Here is a 25,014-nt window from a genome sequence, read left to right on the forward strand (position 1 = left end):
TCACTGGCAGGGATAAAGGGTAAAGGGAGGCATGCCCTTTGACATGGTGAGCAATTATAACATGTATGTTGATAGAAATAATGCAACAAGGAGGACCTAATTTATTATACGGAAGACAAAGGGGAAAACTCCTGGAGGGTTCTATGTCATTGAGAAGGTGTGGGATTCAGTGAATTATGGAGGGTCTAGCCTTGTTCATTGTTTCATGGAAAGGGAGGAAAGGCAAAACCCATGAATACAAATAAAATTAAGATGGTGGATGTAATGGAAGGCCCAGACAATCTGACTGTTTTCCCACTATATTCTTAGTGAAATAAGGAACAATATCAGCTGAGATTGAGAAGTAAAGGGAGTGATGGGTAACACTAGTAGTGACCTAGATTTCAATTCACTGTAAGAAATTTTACTAGAGCAAATTTTACTAAAGGAAAACCATCTGCTATGAAAAGGTCATCAAGCACTCATAATTTGCCTATGTATATAGTTCCCTTTCTCTCCCTCTCGTCTACTTATCTGTGCATACATCTACCAAACTACTTATAAACCCAATATTCTATAATCTCTTCAGCAGGCATTAGTATCCTGTTACAATATATTTACCTGTATTTCTGAAGCTAAGCAAGCTGCATAAAATAATATAAAAGAGAAACTGCCCTGTGGCTTAGGATGCTTTTCATAAACCCAGAAGTTATTTATAAACTATTTTAATAGGTTCAATTTCTGTTCTCTTCATAAAAAATATTCTACTGGTCTAAGTAGGTCTAAATTTCAGAGTACAGGTTTTTCTGAAGGGCAGGCATCCATATATCTTTTCATAACAAACGCTATCACTTTGTGCTTTACAATAATATCAGCAGCCTCACTTATTAGCTAGGAAACACACCTGATTTATGCTGTAAATCATAATTAGAAATCTGTATGATTGGAACCTGAGCTCAGTTGGGTGGAAAATTGGTCATTAGATATAATGGGAAGGAAAATTTTATAAAACATCCAAAATCCACGCTCAGATGCCAACAGTATTTAATAAATTTTCATGGCAATTATCTGAAAGACCTTCCTGTGCTTTCTATCAGGCAGCAACACACAATATTAAATGTTACTAACCACTGGGTTAATGGCTTAGGAGTTTGAAGGTCATTTTGGGTATACTCAGAATGAGATGGGAAGTCATGAGAGGGCATGGAGCAGAGGAGCGATCTCATTTGACCAGAGTTTCTCCAATTTCCCTCTGATTGCGGTTGGTAGAATACAGTTTGGAGGAAAAGCAGAAGGGGCAATTAGGAAGCTATTGGTGAGCCATGAAATAGTAGCTCAAATGAAGATGGTAGGAGTAGATGCAGTAGAATGAAAAGAGTGATGTGGGGTCAATTTTGAAAATATGAGTCATCAGGATTTGTTGACAGATTAGTTAAGGGAGAAGAAAAGAGTTGCCACTAATGAGAATAAAAGAGGAGGCAGTTTAGAGACAGAGCGGAAGTTCAGCTTGAGACAAATTACCTTCTGAGGCTCTTATTAGCTATGAAAGAGATAATGTGTAGGCCCCTTTATTTTTAATTCCAAATTTAGGAAATGTTATGTAGGCTGAGAAAAATAATTTGAGACTCACTAACATATGGATGATTTAAGCCACAAGGCTTGATGAGATCACTGAAGAAAGGGCTGTGGATGGAGAAGATAAGATATCCCAAGATTGAGTCCTGGTGTAAAGTAAAAAAACCACAGGTTTTTCAGACTATTGTGTTTCTTTCTTATGAGTCTTTCTTTGTCCTCAAATAGGACACTTCACTTGTGACACTTCCAGAAGGGTCACAAGCACAGGAGCTTTCTATCCCTGTAGACTTGGGGTATATCACCTTCCCTGTGTGGATGTGTTCCCCCACCTGGAAGCTCCCCAAGCCTCCTACTATTGGGATTTCATGGAGGTTTCTCCATGGAGGCATGATCAATTACTAACTCTGTCTCCAGCCCCCCTCCCCTCTCTGGAGGACTGGGGGCCATGAGGCTGAAAATTCCAGCTTGTAGTCATGACTTAGTCTTTCTGGTGACCAGCCCCCAGCCAGGAGCCATCCAGCAGCACACCAGGAGTCACTACAATAGGAAAAATAATGCCCAGGGTGCTCTCATGACTCAGGAAATCACAAGGGTTTGGGGAGACCTGTGTCAGGGACAGGGTCAAAGACAAATATTACAAGAGATGTTCCTAGTGTTCTTATCACTTAGGAATTTACAAGGTTTAGGAGCTCTGTTCCAGGAATAGCGGCAGAAATGAATATATGTATTTGTTATTATTTCACACCAAGTATACTCCAACATTTAGAGGATATAAGAAGAGGAGGAATAAGCAAAAAAAAAATTACCAACACTCTGTGGAACATGAGGCAGCAATAAACCCAGGACAATATTATCTTGGAGAGCAAGTAAAAAAACTGCTTCAGAGTGGAAGAGGTCATCTGTTAAGTGAGGTAAGATGAGAAATAGGATTTAATAATTGAAATTAGCAACATAGGGTTGCAACATAGTGACCTTGACGATGATTGCTTTGGTGAAATGTAAAGATAAATCTGACTGAATAGGCTAAAAGGAAATGAGAGATGAGAAATTGGAGAGGAGCTCTGTTGTAAATGAGGGGGCTTGGAAATGGGGAGGTATCTTGGAAGATGATACAGACCTAAGAGTTTCTTAAAGACTGGAGAAAGTATAGCATTTTCCATGCAAATGAGAATGATTTAGAAGAGGGGAAACTGTCGAGGCTAGCGATAAAGAATTGCTGGAGTCAGTAGGGATGGTATATAGTGGACAGGCAGCGAGAATGACCTGAACAAGAATTCTGAAAATTTCTCCACAGTAAAAGGAGGAAAGGGACACTCTATGGTTAAACGAACATGTCTCTGGCTCATTGAGATAATGAAAGCTTTTGGAAGTTCTCATTTGATTGCCTCTGTGTTCTTAGTAAATCAGAACTATCAATTATTGTTGAGATTGAAGATGTGGGAGGAAGTTTTGGCTGTATGAGAAGAGAAAAAGATATAAAATTGTCAGAGTGAGAAAGCTGAGGAAATGTGATATGATTGCAAGGTATCATTTGGGACCCATTTGAAATTAATGGTCATAAGTTTAAAGTGAGACCTTCCAGCACGATTCTATGATTTTCTCCAGCCACATTCATCTGAACAGAGGCAGGCTTGGATGAGCTCACCATTTATAAGTACATTAAGCAAGTCAGGGGCAGAGAGGCAAGCAATGAAGATGAGAGTATATGCAAGAGAGTTATTGTAATTATGGACCATGAAATTCATTATGTGATGTAAGGACATCAGGAGGGAAGAAATTTAAAGAATTTCTGGAACTGGGGTAATAGAGGGTACTAGTAAGAGAATGAGACACTTGAAATTGACATCATGGAGGGACTGCAGTTAGTAAGAATGATTCGATCTAGGGTATGAACCCAGGAGAGAGTGGTTGTGGTTGGATGGAGAGCAAGATGACTGGGGACAGTTATAGACAGAATATTGAACTCCCCAGGGATTATAAGAGCAACGTTTGAGCTGGAATTTAAAAGCCATCAAGAAATGAGAGACTGATGAAGAGTTAAGAGTTAATTTTGATAGGTGATTTTGTTTGATGGCCTAAGATTCAAAGCAGGGGAATTTTAGGAGAGGGAGGTCATAGGAGAAAAAAGAGCCACCAGATGAAATGGGTGGGCGCATTGTCCTCACAAGGGAGAGCCCGGTTTCAGGTAGATCAAGAAGGTACAGAGAGCATTAGAGAAGTTGATCCAAGGGTATGAGTGATTTTTCTGACAACAGATCAAAATTTCCAGAAGATGGTGTGGTACAGTTTCAGGATTTAGAAACAGATGAGAATTATAGTCATAAAAGTAGATGTACACTGCCTATGGTGATTACTGAGTTCGGAGAATGAGGGTTGCCATGGAAGAACTGGCTCTTGCGGTGGTGGATTCGATAGTGATAAATCCGTATTGAGACATTTTCTGATGGAAAAACAATAGATAGTCTTTGGAAATGAGAAAGAATGGAGAGCTTTGTAAATGTAAATTACATAGAAGAAATTCAGTTGTGGGCATCTGGGTGGGTCAGTTGGCTAAGCAACTGCCTTTGGCTCAGGTCATGATCCTGGAGTTCCGGAATCGAGTCCCACATCCAGCTCCCTGCTCAGCAGGGAGTCTGCTTCTCCCTCTGACCCTCTCCCCTGTCATGCTCTCTCTCTCACTCAAGTAAATAAATAAAATCTTAAAAAAAAAAAAAAGAAATTCAGTTGTTAAAAAGTAATCCACCAATTATTCAACACTCTTTAGCTATCTAAATGTGTGTATATATGTACATATATACATATATAACATATGCATATTGTATTTTATATATATGCTATAGAATTTTTTATTATATATAAAATTCTATATTCTACATACAGACATAAAGAATTTATGTGTATTATAATTTTATATACTGTCACATGATTATTATTAAATATATCATCTTATATGTATGAGTTTTTTTTTAATATTTTATTTATTTGACACAGAGAGAGAGCACACAAGCAGGGGGAACATCAGGCAGAGGGCGAAGCAGGCTCCCCACTGAGCAGGGAGCCCGATGTGAGGCTGGCTCCATCCCAGGACCCTGGGATAATGACCTGAGCTGAAGGCAGAAGCTTAACTAACTGAAGCACCCAGGCACCCCCATATATGAGCGTATTAGCATTCTCAATCCCATTTTAACAAATAAATCAATGTCATATGTGGAGAGTTTGCCAGTGTACCCAGGAACTGCATGCTTGGATACAAGATGAATATGCCATTTACTCTTTTACTCCTATCAGTTTTCCTTGTGTTAGAATTCATGGAAAATATTGGAGCAGCATTTATATGTGATAAAAAGATAAATATAACTCAATAAAGACTCTGTCTACTTTTATAAAGGAAGAAGTAGTCTCTGTACCTACCCACTTGCTATAGGAAAGGACATCCGTTTTAGCTACCACAATTCAGGAAGAATAAACAGCAACAGTAAGTCATGAATAGTTGTACCCAGACAAAAAAAGGAAATCTTAGACTGGATTTTTTTTTTTAGTTTTATAAAATACATTCATTATTTCCCTTATATAAGATAAGTAGAAAAGTATGAAACAATCCATTCTATAATATTAAATGTTGGCTTGAGTTTTTATTTGTATGGATTCTCATATAAGACACAAAAAGCCTAACCTTGATTATCTAAACCTCAGCTAACCTATACATGTGGGTTAGTGTACTCTTGTTTTAAATCACATGTCTAAGGTGGTTCATTTGGCAGCATATTTGTAGCAATAGCTGATGCAAACACTGGCCATGATCTTACTATATGCTGCAGAAGTCTAATAACCAACTGAATGAATGATTAAAAAGTAAAATGTTATTCTCCCATTTAATTAACACTAATTATGATTTCATGAATCACATTTCTAATATAAATAATGCCCTTGAATGGCACCTCAGCTATTCCATAATTAAATATGATCCAGGTCTATTACATAAATATCTGAATGATAAAATGCTACTCCTTTGTATCTAATAATTTTATACATACATAGCTGGCTAACTTTATTTTTGCTTGCTTGTTTTACTTAAATAAACATGTATATTGAATTTATATGTTAGATACTCTTCTTTTTTTTTTAAAGATTTTATTTATTTATTTGACAGAGAGAGAGATCACAAGCAGGCAGAGAGGCAGAGAGAGAGGGGGAAGTAAGCTCCCTGATGAGCAGAGAGCCCGATGCAGGGCTCGATCCCAGGACCCTGAGACCATGACCCAAGTCGAAGGCGGAGGCTTAACCCACTGAGCCACCCAGGTGCCCCTGTTAGATACTCTTCTAAGCACCATAAAAATATTGATTTCATCTTCACAGAACTGTCTGCAGTAGGTATTATTATTTTTAGTTTAAAGACAAGGAAACTGAGGGCTCATAAGTTTCAGCAGCTTGTCTAAAGTAATCAGATATAAAGTAGTGAAGCTGGGCTTGAGTGCATTGTCTAGCCTCAGGATCTGGGCTCTTACCCAATAAACAATACTGTTATAAATAGAATATAACTGTAAAACACTGATAAATAACTAATAAAATAAATTTTAGACAAATACCATATGGTTTCACTTATATGTGGTATTTTAAAAACTAAACATATGAATAAACAAAAAGCAGATACAGATGCATAAATACAGAGAAATGATGGATGCTGGAGGGCAGAGGGTGGGGGAATGGGCAAATGGGTGAAGGGAAGTGGGAAGTTACAGTCTTCCAGTTATGAAACGAATAAGTCATGGGAATAAAAGGCACAGTATAGGGAATATAGTCAATATTTTTAAAGAGCGCTGTATGGTGACAGATGGTAGCTACTTGTGAGCACAGCAAAACAGAGTTGTTGAATTAATATGTTGTACACCTGAACTAATGTAACATTGTAACATTTTCAACAAAACACTTCCCCCCGAAAAAGAAAAAAAAATTAAAAATATTTTTCGGTCTGCTGCTCAGAATTAGCTTAACTAAGCCTGCTAAATGTCAGGGAACATATATTGAAAAGGAGACTAATTCCCAGGAAATTTATTAAGGAGTGCTTTCAGGAGCAACACCTGTGGGGAGAGAGCATGAAGCAGGATTAAGCAGAGTGTGGGCTGTGATTCAATCACCAAAAAAAGGAAAAAAAAAAAAAAAGTCTTAGCTGACCTCATGTGATGGTCTGAAACTAGAAAGCCTCTTCAAAGTTGTCCTAAATTAAAGTGTTGTAATCAAGACTGTATATCCCTGCATCAGTCAGACAATGGATACGGTCAGCCTATGGAAAAAAACGTCCCGACCTTGAGCAAGCGTGCTCTCTTGGCTTCAATCAAGGACAATTCTCCAAAAGGGCTGACAGCTTCAAGCTCTCAGGAGGTTTTACTTCCATTTGCTGGGCTTCAGTTTTGAAGGGTTATCTGGGTGGTACCTAAGTGCCTCCACTACAACTTCCAGAGGTATAGGAAAGACACCTTGGACAGCATTGTCCTAAGCCATGATTTTTAGAACACTTCATATCGCAGCAGGTCAGGAGCAATCCGTATTTCATAACTGCCCTTTTCACGCCTTGCAGTGAGCTTGAGGGACTTCAAGGCTCATCAAGGAGGAAGATATGATCACTAGGAGGCAGTAGCGCCCAATGAGGTTTACTTGGGCAGCAGTGAGCTAGATTGCCCTCGAGGAGGAAGAGCCTCAGAAGCAGGCAACTTCTTGAAGCAACAGCACATCTTCAGGAGGAAAGGGGAAAGGAACTCCTGAAGGAAGTAAGGAATCAGACAGGAGATGGGTGTGTCTGGGTGATATTGCTCAGTACCGCAGTATGGGGGTCTGTCAAGAGAATTCTGAAGGGAAACAACGACTTGGAGTTTTTAATGGCTACAGTTTATGTCATCTCTAGATAGATGTTGGGTGTGGTTTGTGGAGGTATACAAAACAGGAAAGATCTAAATGGCTAAAAATCTGCTTATTTGTGCTATATTTAAACAAAGTAGATGTACAAACATTTAAGTTTGGTGCCTATGGACTTTCAAGCTAAGATCTTTGCCTACTGGGAAGAAGTAAAGAACATACAGCCAAGGTTCACGGGCCATCTTATGTATCATCTGCTACAGAGCCGTTGTCCAGGTACTAAGGCCTATATACCAAGACCAACCATATTTACAGCATTCATTTTAAAGGCAAACAACTCCCATATTTTTAAATTTAACGTGAAAATATGACCAATGTAGTGACATCATCAGCATATTTTTTAAAACCTTCAAATGCTGTCAAACTAAAAACAAGTAAATATTCCATGTGACTTAAGAAGTCATATTCTTTATTACTGGCATGTCAAGTTTGCTATACATCAATATAATGTACCTTATTCATTCTGTGTTTCATCTACTATAGCCTTAGTGAAGTATTAAAATACGCTAATATTACAGTATTTTTTATCTATTATTTTCTCTTCCATTTCCTGTAGTTGCCATGTTTTTTAATGCATTCTTTTAGCACTATATGCATTTTAATTGACTTTAGCATTAAAAAGTGCCAATCCTTCCCATGCGTAATGCTTTTAGGCTCGTTATATTTTATTTGATAACAGGTATTAAATTCTTGATTTCTTATTGTTTCCTTTTGCCTGATACACCTTGACACTTCCCTTTATTTTAGCCTTTATGAAGCAAAATGTTTAATACTTTTAAACATACTTTTATCTTGAATTGTAAGCCAAATTGGATATTGTATTTAATAGATGTGTTAAGCCCATTTTTTTGTGTGACAGAGCTAGAATCTGAACATACCATTTTTGACTTCTAGTCAAGTGCTTCTTGTACTAGAAGCTTCCATCTCGGGATACTTAGAACCCTAGACCCCTAGGGATATACCTGAAGAAAGAAATAAGGGCATTATATTTAAAGCTCGAATAAAAATCAATCACGCACTTCCCTGTAAAAAGGCCATGCAGGTAAATGAAAAGGTGAAGTGAATTAGCTAAAATTACAGGAACTCACTGAGAAAAATAACTGCTCTCTTCCCTCTACAGAAACTGTGTTGGGCAATTTTAAATCTTTTTTTTTTAAAGATTTTATTTATTTATTTGACAGAGAGAGATCACAAGTAGGCAGAGAGTCAGGCAGAGAGAGAGGGAAGCAGGCTCCTCACAGAGCAGAGAGCCCAATGTGGGGCTCGATCCCAGGACCCTGAGATCATGACCTGAGCCGAAGGCAGAGGCTTTAACCCGCTGAGCCACCCAGGTGCCCCGGGCAATTTTAAATCTTAATTAGAAAATGTGGGAAAAAAAGAAAATGTGAATGATTAATTATTACTTAATCAACACAACTCGTTTGAAAGCCAGCTCTTTCAGAACACCAGGCCAGTGGGAGGAAAATTAAAATGAAGGTCGTCTAGGGGTGCCTGGATGGCTCAGTGGTTGAGTATCTGCCTTCCGCTCTGGTCATGATCCCCTTTGGGCTCCCCGCTCAGTGGGAAGCCTGCTTCTCCCTTTCCCACCCCACCTGCTTGTGCTCCCTCTCTCATTGTCTGTGTCTCTCTGTCAAATAAATAATAAAATCTTAAAAAAAAAAGTGAAGTTAGTCTCCTTGGGAAAGGGCTTGTGCCCTATTACATTAATATGTACAGAATTTATATAAATATTTTTTTCTGTCATAAAGTATTATAAAATTCGAAATTCTACTCAATATTTAAGGTACAATTCCATGGTATTGATAACATTCACAGTGTTGTAGATCATCACTCATCTCTATCTCCAAGTCTTTTTCTTTACCTCAAACATAAATCATGTAGCCATTAATCAATAATTCTGATCTCCCCCTCCCCCTAGCCCCTGGTAAATCGACCTTCGGATGATATAATTTTCTTTTCCTTTCCAGGTATTTCACACAAATGAAATCATAATATGTATCCTTTTGTGTTCAGCTTACTTGACTTAGCACATTTTTTATATTTATCCATGTTTAGTATCAGCATGTCATTTCTTTTAGGGCTGAATAATATTCCATTCTATGTACATACAGTACATGCAGTTTATCCTACAATCTGTGGGTGGACACTTGGGGTTTTTCTATCTTTGGCTATTTTGAGGAATGATGTGATGAACAATGGTACACAGTATCTGAGGTTTTTCTTAGTTATGTTGTGATATACCTAGAAGTATAATTTACAGCTCATAAAAGTAATACTATGTTTAAGTTTTAAGTATTCAAGGGGGTCCCTGGGTAGCTCAGTGGGTTAAAGCCTCTGCCTTCGGCTCAGGTCATAATCCCAGGGTTCTGCTTCCTCCTCTCTCTCTGCCTGCCTCTCTGCCTACTTGTGATCTCTGTCTGTCAAATAAATAAATAAAATCTTTAAAAAAAAAGGTGTTTAATTATTCAAGTCCTTTGCACATTTAATTGGGTTCTTTGTCATTTTGTTATGGAGCTATACCATTTTATATGTATATATATATACATCTAGGCAAACACTATACATTCTCCATATTAAAACTTTATCCAATACATGATTTACAGAAATTTTCTCTAATTTTGTGGATATTTTCACTTCCTTGATAATGTCTTTTGAGGGACAAAAGCTTTTAATTTTAATGAAGTCCAATTATCACTTTTTCTACTGTGCTCATGCAAATTTCAAAAGTAATTCAGCAGATGCAATGACAGAAATTTAGTTACCAATGCTACTGGAATTCTGAAGTGACACAGAACTAATAATGCTATCTTATGCTTTTAACTGATGTTCCAATCATGACTTTTTCAGCGCCAGATTATTTCTATGGGCCCTCAGGGTCTATGTTACTGTGAATCATCATGATTGGCATGCCATAATTAAACACAAAATATGACAAACAAATGTCATTCATCTTTACAAGAAATTATTTTCCTGCATACTCCTGACCTCATAACTGGAGATAAAATTTTTTAAAATAACAGGCAATTACAGAGAAACATAAAGTGATAAAGTTATGTTGGAAGTATTAGCCAGTTCAAAAGTAATATCCTGTACTCTGATTGGCATCCTGGGCATTCCATCTGTTAAAACCAGACTGGCAGTTAGAATTTAAGAAAATGGGTTTGACGGCATAGCCAAATGCTCACCTATTACACAGATGACTCAGTGTAAGTTCCTGGCATTTTGCTGACTGCCGAGGTTAGAAAAATATGTCAGTGATTATTAGAAATAATATAGCTAGAATGCATTTTTGATGGCTTGCTGCTAGACTGTCGAAAATTATTGTACTTGCTGGGGCATCTGGGTAGCTCAGTCGGTTAAGCATCTGCCTTTGACTCAGGTCATGATCCCAGGGTCCTGGGACTGACCCCACATTAGGCTCCTTGCTCAGCAGGGAGCCCGCTTCTACCTCTCCCTCTCCCCCATCCATGCTCTCTCTCCCTCTCTCTCTCACAAATAAAATCTTGAAAATAAGTTATTGTACTTATTCCAAACAAAATTCTATGCTGTCTACTCAGTCTATTTCCAGGCCTGCAAATAAGCACACCCTTATAACTTGATGTATCCACCTACCCCCAAATGGAGTTCATGCACTTATGTGATTACAGCTTCTAATCTTCCAAGAACAAGAAACTGAGTGCATTCTGTCATGCTTCATTCCTAAACCCAGCATGCAAGTGAAATCCCCCTAAACGAACAATCAGACAAGTAGTTATGACTTTGTTGATGCATCCTTGAGTCTCCATCCAGCCATCCAATCCCATAACCCTTTGGAAGTTCAGAGGCAATAAGAGATGTATGGATCCCTGAAACATAGTCTTTACTATACATTGCCTTACATAATACCCAACTGAAAGTTTTTTCAAGGTCCTGCTGTGTTCCTACTGTTATAGTTTATACATAACCTCACCTAGTCTTCTTCCTAACCTGGGTCCCTAAGCTGGCTAAGACAGGAGAAATGTAAAAGAAGTTGAGAGCTATAGTCTGCTCCTCTTGGTGTATCATGTCATGAGTAGGTAAGGTCCGCCGCAATCAAAAGCATTGAAATAAACTCTAGTGCTAGTGGCTCAGAAGTGCATTTATGTATGCCCTCATTTGTTACAAGAAAACTTTTAGGGGAGGAGTCAAAATGGCGGAGAAGTAGCAGGCTGAGACTACTTCAGGTAGCGGGAGATCAGCTAGATAGCTTATCTAAAGATTGCAAACACCTACAAATCCAACGGGAGATTGAAGAGAAGAAGAACAGCAACTCTAGAAACAGAAAATCAACCACTTTCTGAAAGGTAGGACGGGCGGAGAAGTGAATCCAAAGCGACGGGAAGATAGACCGCGGGGGGAGGGGCCGGCTCCCGGCAAGCGGCGGAGCAACGGAGCACAAAATCGGGACTTTTAAAAGTCTGTTCCGCTGAGGGACATCGCTCCAGAGGCTTAACCGGGGTGAAGCCCACGCAGGGTCAGCGTGGCCTCAGGTCCCGCAGGGTCACAGAAGGATCGGGGGCGTCTGAGTGTCGCAGAGCTTACAGGTATTAGAACAGGGAAGCCGGCTACAGAGACAGAGCCGAGGAGTGACTCTCAGCTCGGGGTTACCTTGAACCGGTCGCAGGCTCGGTCAGCTCGGAGCGCGGCCGGAGGCAGGGTGACGGGAGTAAATCGGCGCTGTTCTCTGAGGGCGCACTGAGGAGTGGGGCCCCGGGCTCTCGGCTCCTCCGGGCCGGAGACTGGGAGGCCGCCATCTTCATTCCCGCCCTCCGGACTCTACGGAAAGCGCTCAGGGAACAAAAGCTCCCGAAAGCAAACCCGAGCGGATTACTCAGACTGGCCCCTGGTAAGGGCGGTGCAACTCCGCCCGGGGCAAAGACACTTGAGAATCACTACAACAGGCCCCTCCCCGAGAAGATCAACAAGAAGCCCAGCCAGGATCAAGTTCACCTACCAAGGAGGACAGTTTCAATACCAAGGAGAGCAGCGTAATTCAAAAGGAGGAGAAAGCAAAGCACGGAACTCATGGCTTTCTCCCCATGATTCTTTAGCCTTGCAGTTAATTTAATTTTTTTTCTTTTTCAATTCATTTTTCTTCTTCTGCTAAATTTTTTTAACTTTTACCCTTTTCTTTTTTAACGTTTTTAAACTAGTTTATCTAATATATATATATTTTTTTCCTTTTTATATATTTTTCTTTATTGGTTTTCTTTTTTTAATTGTTTCTTCCTTTTTTTTTCTTTTTTTTTTTTTTTTTTCTTTTTCTTCTTTCTGAACCTCTTTTTATCCCCTTTCTCCCCCTCATGATTTGGGATCTCTTCTGATTTGGCTAAAGCATATTTTCCTGGGGTTGCTGCCACCCTTTTAGTATTTTACTTGCTCCTTCATCTGCTCTTATCTGGACAAAATGACAAGGCGGAAAAATTCACCACAAAAAAAAGAACAAGAGGCAGTACCAAAGGCTAGGGACCTAATCAATACAGACGTTGGTAATATGTCAGATCTAGAGTTCAGAATGACGATTCTCAAGGTTCTAGCCGGGCTTGAAAAAGGCATGGAAGATATTAGAGAAACCCTCTCGGGAGATATAAAAGCCCTTTCTGGAGAAATAAAAGAACTAAAATCTAACCAAGTTGAAATCAAAAAAGCTATTAATGAGGTGCAATCAAAAATGGAGGCTCTCACTGCTAGGATAAATGAGGCAGAAGAAAGAATTAGTGATATAGAAGACCAAATGACAGAGAATAAAGAAGCTGAGCAAAAGAGGGACAAACAGCTACTGGACCATGAGGGGAGAATTCGAGAGATAAGTGACACCATAAGACGAAACAACATTCGAATAATTGGGATTCCAGAAGAAGAGGAAACAGAGAGGGGAGCAGAAGGTATATTGGAGAGAATTATTGGAGAGAATTTCCCCAATATGGCAAAGGGAACAAGCATCAAAATCCAGGAGATTCAGAGAACCCCCCTCAAAATCAATAAGAATAGGTCCACACCCCGTCACCTAATAGTAAAATTTACAAGTCTTAGTGACAAAGAGAAGATCCTGAAAGCAGCCCGGGAAAAGAAGTCTGTAACATACAATGGTAAAAATATTAGATTGGCAGCAGACTTATCCACAGAGACCTGGCAGGCCAGAAAGAGCTGGCATGATATATTCAGAGTACTAAACGAGAAAAACATGCAGCCAAGAATACTATATCCAGCTAGGCTATCACTGAAAATAGAAGGAGAGATTAAAAGCTTCCAGGACAAACAAAAACTGAAAGAATTTGCAAATACCAAACCAGCTCTACAGGAAATATTGAAAGGGGTCCTCTAAGCAAAGAGAGACCCTAAAAGTAGTAGATCAGAAAGGAACAGAGACAATATACAATAACAGTCACCTTACAGGCAATACAATGGCAATAAATTCATATCTCTCAATACTTACCCTGAATGTGAATGGGCTAAATGCCCCAATCAAAAGACACAGGGTATCAGAATGGATAAAAAAACAAAACCCATCTATATGTTGCCTACAAGAAACTCATCTTAAACCCGAAGACACCTCCAGATTTAAAGTGAGGGGGTGGAAAAGAATTTACCATGCTAATGGACATCAGAAAAAAGCAGGAGTGGCAATCCTTATATCAGATCAATTAGATTTTAAGCCAAAGACTATAATAAGAGATGAGGAAGGACACTATATCATACTCAAAGGAACTGTCCAGCAAGAAGATCTAACAATTTTAAATATCTATGCCCCTAACATGGGAGCAGCCAACTATACAAACCAATTAATAACAAAATCAAAGAAACACATCGACAATAATACAATAATCGTAGGGGACTTTAACAATCCCCTCACTGAAATGGACAGATCACCCAAGCAAAAGATCAACAAGGAAATCAAGGCCTTAAATGACACACTGGACCAGATGGACATCACAGATATATTCAGAACATTTCATCCCAAAGCAACAGAATACACATTCTTCTCTAGTGCACATGGAACATTCTCCAGAATAGATCATATTCTCGGTCCTAAATCAGGTCTCAACCGTTATCAAAAGATTGGGATCATTCCCTGCATATTTTCAGACCACAATGCTCTGAAGCTAGAACTCAATCACAAGAGGAAATTTGGAAAGAACCCAAATACATGGAGACTAAACAGCATCCTTCTAAAGAATGAATGGGTCAACCAGGAAATTAAAGAAGAGTTGAAAAAATTCATGGAAACAAATGATAATGAAAACACAATGGTTCAAAATCTGTGGGACACAACAAAGGCAGTCCTGAGAGGAAAATATATAGCGGTACAAGCCTTTCTCAAGAAACAAGAAAGGTCTCAGGTACACAACCTAACCCTACACCTAAAGGAGCTGGAGAAAGAACAAGAAAGAAACCCTAAACCCAGCAGGAGAAGAGAAATCATAAAGATCAGAGCAGAAATCAATGAAATAGAAACCAAAAAAACAATAGAACAAATCAATGAAACTAGGAGCTGGTTCTTTGAAAGAATTAATAAGATCGATAAACCCCTGGCCAGACTTATCAAAAAGAAAAGAGAAAGGACCCAAATAAATAAAATCATGAATGAAAGAGGAGAGATCACAACTAACACCAAAGAAATACAGACAATTATAAGAACATACTATGAGCAACTCTACGCCAACAAATTTGACAATCTGGAAGAAATGGATGCATTCCTAGAGACATATAAACTACCACAACTGAACCAGGAAGAAATAGAAAGCCTGAACAGACCCATAACCAGTAAGGAGATTGAAACAGTCATCAAAAATCTCCAAACAAACAAAAGCCCAGGGCCAGATGGCTTCCCGGGGGAATTCTACCAAACATTTAAAGAAGAACTAATTCCTATTCTCCTGAAACTGTTCCAAAAAATAGAAATGGAAGGAAAACTTCCAAACTCATTTTATGAGGCCAGCATCACCTTGATCCCAAAACCAGACAAGGATCCCATCAAAAAAGAGAACTACAGACCAATATCCTTGATGAACACAGATGCAAAAATTCTCACCAAAATACTAGCCAATAGGATTCAACAGTACATTAAAAGGATTATTCACCACGACCAAGTGGGATTTATTCCAGGGCTGCAAGGTTGGTTCAACATCCGCAAATCAATCAATGTGATACAACACATTAATAAAAGAAAGAACAAGAACCATATGATACTCTCCATAGATGCTGAAAAAGCATTTGACAAAGTACAGCATCCCTTCCTGATCAAAACTCTTCAAAGTGTAGGGATAGAGGGCACATACCTCAATATTATCAAAGCCATCTATGAAAAACCCACCGCAAATATCATTCTCAATGGAGAAAAACTGAAAGCTTTTCCGCTAAGGTCAGGAACACGGCAGGGATGTCCGTTATCACCACTGCTATTCAACATAGTACTAGAAGTCCTAGCCTCAGCAATCAGACAACAAAAGGAAATTAAAGGCATCCAAATCGGCAAAGAAGAAGTCAAACTATCACTCTTTGCAGATGATATGATACTATATGTGGAAAACCCAAAAGACTCCACTCCAAAACTGCTAGAACTTGTACAGGAATTCAGTAAAGTGTCAGGATATAAAATCAATGCCCAGAAATCAGTTGCATTTCTCTACACCAACAACAAGACAGAAGAAAGAGAAATTAAGGAGTCCATCCCATTTACAATTGCACCCAAAACTATAAGATACCTAGGAATAAATCTAACCAAAGAGACTAAGAATCTATACACAGAAAACTATAAAGTACTCATGAAAGAAATTGAGGAAGACACAAAGAAATGGAAAAATGTTCCATGCTCCTGGATTGGAAGAATAAATATTGTGAAAATGTCTATGCTACCTAAAGCAATCTACACATTTAATGCAATTCCTATCAAAGTACCATCCATTTTTTCCAAAGAAATGGAACAAATAATCCTAAAATTTATATGGAACCAGAAAAGACCTCGAATAGCCAAAGCAATATTGAAAAAGAAAGCCAAAGTTGGTGGCATCACAATTCCGGACTTCAAGCTCTATTACAAAGCTGTCATCATCAAGACAGCATGGTACTGGCACAAAAACAGACACATAGATCAATGGAACAGAATAGAGAGCCCAGAAATAGACCCTCAACTCTATGGTCAACTAATCTTCGACAAAGCAGGAAAGAATATCCAATGGAAAAAAGACAGCCTCTTCAACAAATGGTGTTGGGAAAATTGGACAGCCACATGCAGAAAAATGAAATTGGATCATTTCCTTACACCACACACGAAAATAGACTCAAAATGGATGAAGGACCTCAATGTGAGAAAGGAATCCATCAAAATCCTTGAGGAGAACACAGGCAGCAACCTCTTCGACCTCAGCCGCAGCAACATCTTCCTAGGAACATCGCCAAAGGCAAGGGAAGCAAGGGCAAAAATGAACTATTGGGATTTTATCAAGATCAAAAGCTTTTGCACAGCAAAGGAAACAGTTAACAAAACCAAAAGACAACTGACAGAATGGGAGAAGATATTTGCAAATGACATATCAGATAAAGGGCTAGTGTCCAAAATCTATAAAGAACTTAGCAAACTCAACACCCAAAGAACAAATAATCCAATCAAGAAATGGGCAGAGGACATGAACAGACATTTCTGCAAAGAAGACATCCAGATGGCCAACAGACACATGAAAAAGTGCTCCATATCACTCGGCATCAGGGAAATACAAATCAAAACCACAATGAGATACCACCTCACACCAGTCAGAATGGCTAAAATTAACAAGTCAGGAAATGACAGATGCTGGCGAGGATGCAGAGAAAGGGGAACCCTCCTACACTGTTGGTGGGAATGCAAGCTGGTGCAACCACTCTGGAAAACAGCATGGAGGTTCCTCAAAATGTTGAAAATAGAACTACCCTATGACCCAGCAATTGCATTGCTGGGTATTTACCCTAAAGATACAAATGTAGTGATCCGAAGGGGCACGTGCACCCGAATGTTTATAGCAGCAATGTCTACAATAGCCAAACTATGGAAAGAACCTAGATGTCCATCAACGGACGAATGGATAAAGAAGATGTGGTATATATACACAATGGAATACTATGCAGCCATCAAAAGAAATGAAATCTTGCCATTTGCGACGACGTGGATGGAACTAGAGGGTATCATGCTTAGCGAAATAAGTCAATCGGAGAAAGACAACTATCATATGATCTCCCTAATATGAGGGAGAGGAGATGCAACATGGGGGGTTAAGGGTGTAGGAGAAGAATAAATGAAACAAGATGGGATTGGGAGGGAGACAAACCGTAAGTGACTCTTAATCTCACAAAACAAACGGTGGGGGAGTGGGTGGGTGGGGTGGGGGGCGGTGGGATTATGTACATTGGGGAGGGTATGTGCTATGGTGAGTGCTGTGAAGTGTGTAAACCTGGCGATTCACAGACCTGTACCCCTGGGGATAAAAAGATATTATATGTTTTAAAAAAATAAAACTTAAAAAAAATAAATAAAAAAAAAAAACAAAACTTTTAAAGGCTGTCACAAAGACATTAAACACAAGATGAATTACAAGTAAATTTTTTAGAAAGTTGAAACAACATTAGGGACATCACGTGCTGTCAGGGAGGAGATAAAGTATAATCCTGTCATTTGCTCTGGATATGCCAAAATGTCTTTCTAGTTGCTAGTGTATGGAGGAAAAATGAGTGACACAGTCCATGCTCCACAGGTCAAAAACCAACCAATTGCTTACATCAACCACTTTCCCTGCTGCTAACATCTGAAAGCCATTTCTCCCAAATATTTCATTTAAAAAGACTGGAATGGATCAAGGAAACCTTTGATAACATTACTAACTACAGATTATGATAAATCCCTTAGGATATTTCTGTGTCATCTGATGTTATGGATAGATGACATCGTAACACAGAAATTCAGTGAATGCAGTCTTAGCATGGCTGGGGAAGATGTAGTAGGTATCAGGTACAGAGCTTTGGGATTATTTAATTTGATCATAGTAGATTTTAGAGCCCCTAAAGGAGTAGACGGATTGCAAGACTTTCCTCTAATCATATACTAGTTTTATTTATTTGGTAGAGATATTAAGTCTTGCGTATACCTAGGTGAGCAGTTAGTGAGGTAGAGTTCCACCTGTTTCCTGAGAAGCCATATGCAGAGTGATTCAGAGACCCAGCTTTGCAGTCTTGGATTTTTACCCTAGAACATCACTTAATAGCCTCTGTATACCTCAGTTTTCTCTCCTTTAAAAATAGAGATGATGCCTATTTCAGAGGATCCCTGTCATGGTCAGAGTTCCTCAGAAGCCACTGTTGGGAAGAGATCTCAAGAACTGGCAGGGCAGTGGAGAAGTGAGATGATGGAAGGGATCCAACAGTGTAATACCTGCATTATCAGCTAAGTTACTACTGTGGATGATGAGGCTAAGGCCTGCTGGAAAACTGTGGAACCAGTGCAGAACACATACTTTAGAGGTGTCCCATTCAAGGGCCTGGGAAGTATGGTATTTAAGAACCAATTCCTGCCACGTGTTGGTTGAAGTTAATTTAGAGGTACCTTCAGGCTATCCCTGGTAGGCTGAGCAGGCTCTGGCATCCAAAGAAGGACCCTAGGTAAAAGAGTTGTGGTTATTGGTGATTGGAAGATGGCCAAGATAAATTCTGTATGGGAAACTTACAGTGTCCTGGGGAAAAAAATGAAATGCTCTGTAGAGTTCATGTCATGTAAGTCAATCTTAAATAGTAACTATTATATACTATGTAAATCAGTTTAGTTACAAGTTAAACAACAAGCCATACTATCAGTTGAGTTAAAGATTGGGTTCACATCTTCGTGAGGCAACTGAAGAGCGTAACAAGGATTTATGCCTGAGTGGAGGCAACCCACCCCACTTGGGATGTTCTTGTGAATGGGGCAAAATTCTCCTTAGGAAGTAATTGTGAGTTGGCTTTAGTAAACAGGCCAGTGTGTGACCAAGACTTCCAATTTCTACTCCAACTAGTACAGCTGTGAGGATTTTTTAGCTTGGGTTTTTTGAGGTTTTTTTGTAGTTGTGCAGTTATTAACATGATAGAGAATGATTTTTAAAGTATATGTTTGATTAGTATTTAGTACATTCCCAGCGTTGTGTAGTCAATATCTGTCTACCTCCAAAATTATCATTCTGCAAAAGGAAACCTTGTACTCATCAAGCAATCACTCCCCAAGGCCTTTTCCTCCAGCCTCTGGCAATCACAAATAGGCTTGCTATACTGTGGATTTACCTATACGGGATACTTCATCCAAATCACACAATATTATCTGACAAGGGGTCAGATACATACGGCTTCTTTCACTTACTGTTTTCAAGGTTCATTTACATTGTAGCATGTTTTAGTAGTCCGTTCCTTTTATGGCCGCATAGTAATGGACAGTTTATTTATCCATTGACGGGCATTTGGGCTTGTTTCCACATTTTGACCACTGCGAATTGTGCTATAATGAATATGCACATCAAGTATTGTTTGAGGATCCTTTTTCGGGTCTTTTGTATTTAAACCGTGAAGTGGGATGGCTGGGTCATCTGGTAGTCTGTGTTTACCTTTACAAGAAATAGCTGAACTGTCCTCCAGAGTGGCTGCTCCATTTTACATTTTCATCACCTGTTTATAAGAGTTTGGGTCTTTCCACATCCTCACCAATACTTGTTATTGTCCTCTTTTTTAAATTACATTAAGTGGTATCTCATTATGGTAGCTCACTGCCCCAATGACAACTGGCAGTTGTCTTTTCATGTGCTTGTTGGCCATTTGTAGATCTTATCAGATACAGGATTTGCCAATAATTTCTCCCATTCTGCATTTTGCCTTTTCACTCTCGATAATATTCTGTGATACACAATTTTAAATTTTGTTGAAATCCAGTTTACCTATTATGTTCTTTTACTGCCCATGCTTTTGATATCATAGCTAAGAATCCATTACCAAATCTGTGGTCAGGTTTTCATCTGAGCAGTATACTTTTAGCTCTAATATTTCGGTTATCGGTCAATTCTGAGGGGGGTTTTTGGTATATGATGGGAGGTAGGATTCCAAATTATTTCTATTGCATGAAGATAACCTTTTATCCCACCACCATTTATTGCAAAAACTATCCCTTTCCCAATGAATGGCGAATTCTCTTGCTCACGCTCTCTTTCTCTTTTTCCCAAATGACCATCATTCTCTATACTTATTCATCCTCTTCTCCCTACAGCGCTTTCCCCCATGTTTCCCACCTGCCAAACTTTAGTCATGCTATCTTCAGGTACCAGTTCAAATGCCTTCTCTCTCCAGATCTTTTCTGCATCTGCTAAGCCTGGAATGATTACTTCCCTCACTGGAATTCTGTGGCTGCTTATTCACACCCCTATTGCAGTATTGTAGTTAATGTTGTCTTTCTCTCTGCATTGTCACATCTTTGAAGGCAGGGTTCATCAGGGTGTATTAGGCACTTGTATAGCAAACAGAACAGAGCAGTCCTCCAATGCTTACCTGCTGGAAAACTAGACAATGAATAAAATATTGTAAATATCTAGACCTTTAATCAACAAAATAGGAATAAAGTGAAAAAGACTCCTTGAATTTTAAATGGCAGTATTTTTGGGACACATGAGAAAAAGTGGAAATGGCCAAGATGTCAGGAGGAAAAAAGATGTTAGGAAATAAGCAATCTGCAAATTTGATAATGAGTTTGCAAATCCAAAAATTCTGTCTTCTTGGAAAAATAGCAGTATAGTGTGTACATGTCTGTGTGTATAGAGGGGACCAGAGGGGCTAGACACAGGATTTGAAATGCTGTGAGATCATACACACCTAATTTCCCTCTTGGTAGTATGTTACGAATTTTGAACTTCTCAGTAACAGAGATTCTATGACTTCTGTAGCATCTAAAGGCACATTCACATTGTCCTTTGAAAGACAGAAGGGTTGAACATAGTCTCATCATGAACTAACATCATGAACTAATGGCAAGACATTTGCAGATGTTTAATGAGAAGTTACAAATTTAGTACCTTTTATAATGAGTACCTTTGGCATATATGTGAAACACTTTTACTGTTTTAGTCAATCATGTTTCTCTATAGCCCTTCAAGAAATGTAGGCCAAATTAGGAGGTTTCATTACCAAGGAAAATGAGTACAAGGATATACATAGATGATACATAGAAAAAACAAGAGAGAAAGAGAAAGTTATTACAGAAAGTGAAGGTTATTCTCAGAAAGAGAAGGTTATTACAGAGAAAGTTAGTACAGAGATTTCCTCACAAAGAAAAGGGAAGGAGGATCCTTTGCATACAGGAGAGGGAGCTAGAGAAAGAAAGAGAAGATATCAGAGGTTGGTGTCTTTCTTTGCCCCTGATCCTATATTGAATTTCAGAGGGAAAGGGGAATGAGTAGCTTAGTAAAACAAGGTCATTGTTGCCAAACAAACCAACCAACCTCAAAGAAATCTTGTACCACACTGAGTTTGGGAATCTGGGTAAGAAGCACCTCAGTAAGCATCATGTGAACACATCACACCCAAATCAGAGTATAAAATTAGAAGCATGAAGAGTGGCAGTTCAGACAGAAGTAGTTAGAACCACAGTGTCCCCCTGTGGCAACTGTGTGAGAGGATTGATCCATGATTTCCTAATTGCCACCTATTGAGGTCATATAAAATAGCTGATGGTGTATGTTGGAGATGTTGCAAGGGGATCAACAAGGCAGGTCAAAGAGCCCATCTGGTTGAAAGCTACTGGGCCAGGTCATCCTTGTTCTGTGGTTCCAGTGGAGTTATAGCCAACCTCGTGGGAATCTTTATGCTGAGATAAAGCCTGGCCAGCCCTTATAGCTCATCTATGACAAGAGAACCACGGATGTGCCTTTCATCAGCCTTAGATTTAAATATAGAAGACTACCAAGGACCAAGAGGATAGCAACAAAAATTCAGCTTTTGCTCTAGAGACAACTATCCCATCCCTGGAAAACATGCCAGCTGTCTACTGTTCATTCCCATCGACACCACTATATGAAGGAAAAGAGGGGATAAACTCTGAGAATCTAATCATTTACCTGAGAGAGAGAGTTTACTTAAAAAAGTGATAGAACTAGCAAGAGATTGGTGTACCTTCAATGGGCATGTTTACAGTTTTTTCTACCTATGTAGCAGAAGGTTTCAACCACTGTGGCAAATTAAGAAGAAAAATTATTTCACAATGTCTTCTTAATGTTAAAATATTGATCCAACTATATTTTATAATACTTTCATATGTCTAATGCTTTATTAATTATTTGATCTCTGTTAAAAGTTTCATGAGAACATCTAAAATATATACTATAGTAAAACATTTTTGTTTACTATCAGATAGTTTATGTATAAATGGGCTAAGCACGTATTTATAGAGTAATATATATAAATGAAAGATCAACCATCAAGAGGATAAGGAAGGAGCTGGCACACTAGTGCCCATGGGTCCAAACTGGCCCACTGCTTGTTTTTTTATGAATAGAATCTTACTGGAATGCAGCCATGATCATTTATTTAAATATTGTCTATGACTCCTTTTGCACTACACCGGCAAAGTTGAGTTGTTGCAATAGAGACCATATGGGCCCAATAATTAATTAATTAAGTAAGTAAGTATTAATAAATAAGTAAATAAATTGTAAAGCCCAAAATATTTACTACCTGTCCCTTTACAGATAAAGTTTGTTGAGCCCTGGCACAGGGAGTCAGTCATTGCAAATATTTGGCTTATTTTTACTTTTTTTTGTAGTAGCAATGATCTGTCTCTAAAGCCTCTATTTTTTAAAGGAATTAAATTACAAATATGTTAAGATATTTTTAGAAGCACACTGAGTATCTCCATAATTATGTAAAGGCTTCAGTTTAATTAGTTAACAAATGGTTGTTTACTTTTTGGCTATTTTATGAAATAAATCCTGGATGTCAGAAATCAGGTAACTTGAAACCATTACAGTAAGACAAGCTACTGAAAGAAGATGATGTTTTCTTGTTTCCCCAAGTGTTCTAAAATAATGGAGTTTTTCTGTGCTTCTCTGCTAAGATACATTCTGCCATTATGGAACATAATAAGCAGTAGAACACTAATATCTACTAATACCCTAGACATTGCTTAAATTATCCACTTGGGTACAGAGAGGACAATTAAAAAGTAACCCAGTGAGCTTGTGCATTTTTAAAATACAAATAACATTTTTAGCCCATCTTAATTGCAGAGTTCTTCTAAAGGGGAGGCAGTAAAATCTTTAAAACTCCAATTCCAGTGTTTCTAGATTAAAAAAAAAAAGTAGAGAAAGAAAGAGCAAATCCAGCTTGCACATTGAGCAGAGAGCTCCAGATGTCAAAACTTACTGAAAATCAACAGAGCTTTCCACAGACACAGGCTGCAAAGATCTTAGACTCATGCTGGGTTATAAGAACACTGATTTTTTATCTTTCTTCATTTTTGCCATTCTCCCTGCCATTAGGTGAAGAGAGTCAAACAATCAAGAATCAAATAAATAAGGCCAAGTCTTTCAATATTAAAAAAGGAAAACCTGAAAACCCAAAAAAGAAAATATCAGGATATAATGTTTGAGACCAAAGGGAACCACCCATTTCCACATTTGCTGTTTAGTACTGTTCCTTTTATTCTTATGCAGCAGCAAGGCAATCTCATTTAGAGCCTCTGGTAGCATAATATGAGTTCATGATATTTACACTTGTGAGGTCTTAACTAAATTAATTTCAAGATTCAAAATCTGCACAAAACAACTAGCCTAAAGATTTTTGCAATGCAGGGCTCTTGAAATGAAAGTAAACTAGAAACAAATGAAGCAGATAACCCATAGCCATCTCCCTCAGTTCAGGAAAGCAGCATGATCAGAAATAGTTAAAGCTTGTACTATAAGCACTGCCATTAGATGATTGTCTATTTGTCAGTGACTCAGTTGTGTGCATCAGTCCAGATACATTTAATCAGTGAAATGAAGAAAAGAAATAAAATCTATGAGTTTTTTTCTTAGTAGTTAAAAATTATTTCAAACTCTTAGACCTAGAAAAATAAACCCTGAAGTTTTATTTTAAAAGACTCCTTGAGATGCCCGTACTTACATGATATACTCACAAGTTCATTCAATTAACACTACAATGAACTGTTTTGTTGTTGTTGTTGTTCAAAAAGGATGCCAACTGGATGAATTTAATAAATGAAGAAGACCCAAATGATTCAAGGATGAAAAGGGCAGGAAAAATTGCAAAGGTTAGAGTAATATATTGAAAAGGTTGAAAGAGTCTGGAACCAGCAGCTGAAAGGATGAGTTATTGATTCAAGTCCAGCTTCAGATGAATCCTTGGAGATTTGTTACAACTTGGAAGAAGATGCTCAGAATGAGATCAAGCACCAGTACTCAAGTGGCCCACAAAAGACTGGAGTTAATTATTTACTTGTTTCATTTCCCTTCTGTTTGGTAAAGAATTTCCCTTTCAACTTCCAGACTAGGATTTTTGGAAGTT

Source organism: Enhydra lutris, unplaced genomic scaffold, assembly GCF_002288905.1.
Source record: "Enhydra lutris kenyoni isolate GAN:26980312 unplaced genomic scaffold, ASM228890v2 scaffoldscaffold23, whole genome shotgun sequence".
Lineage (NCBI taxonomy): Eukaryota > Metazoa > Chordata > Mammalia > Carnivora > Mustelidae > Enhydra > Enhydra lutris.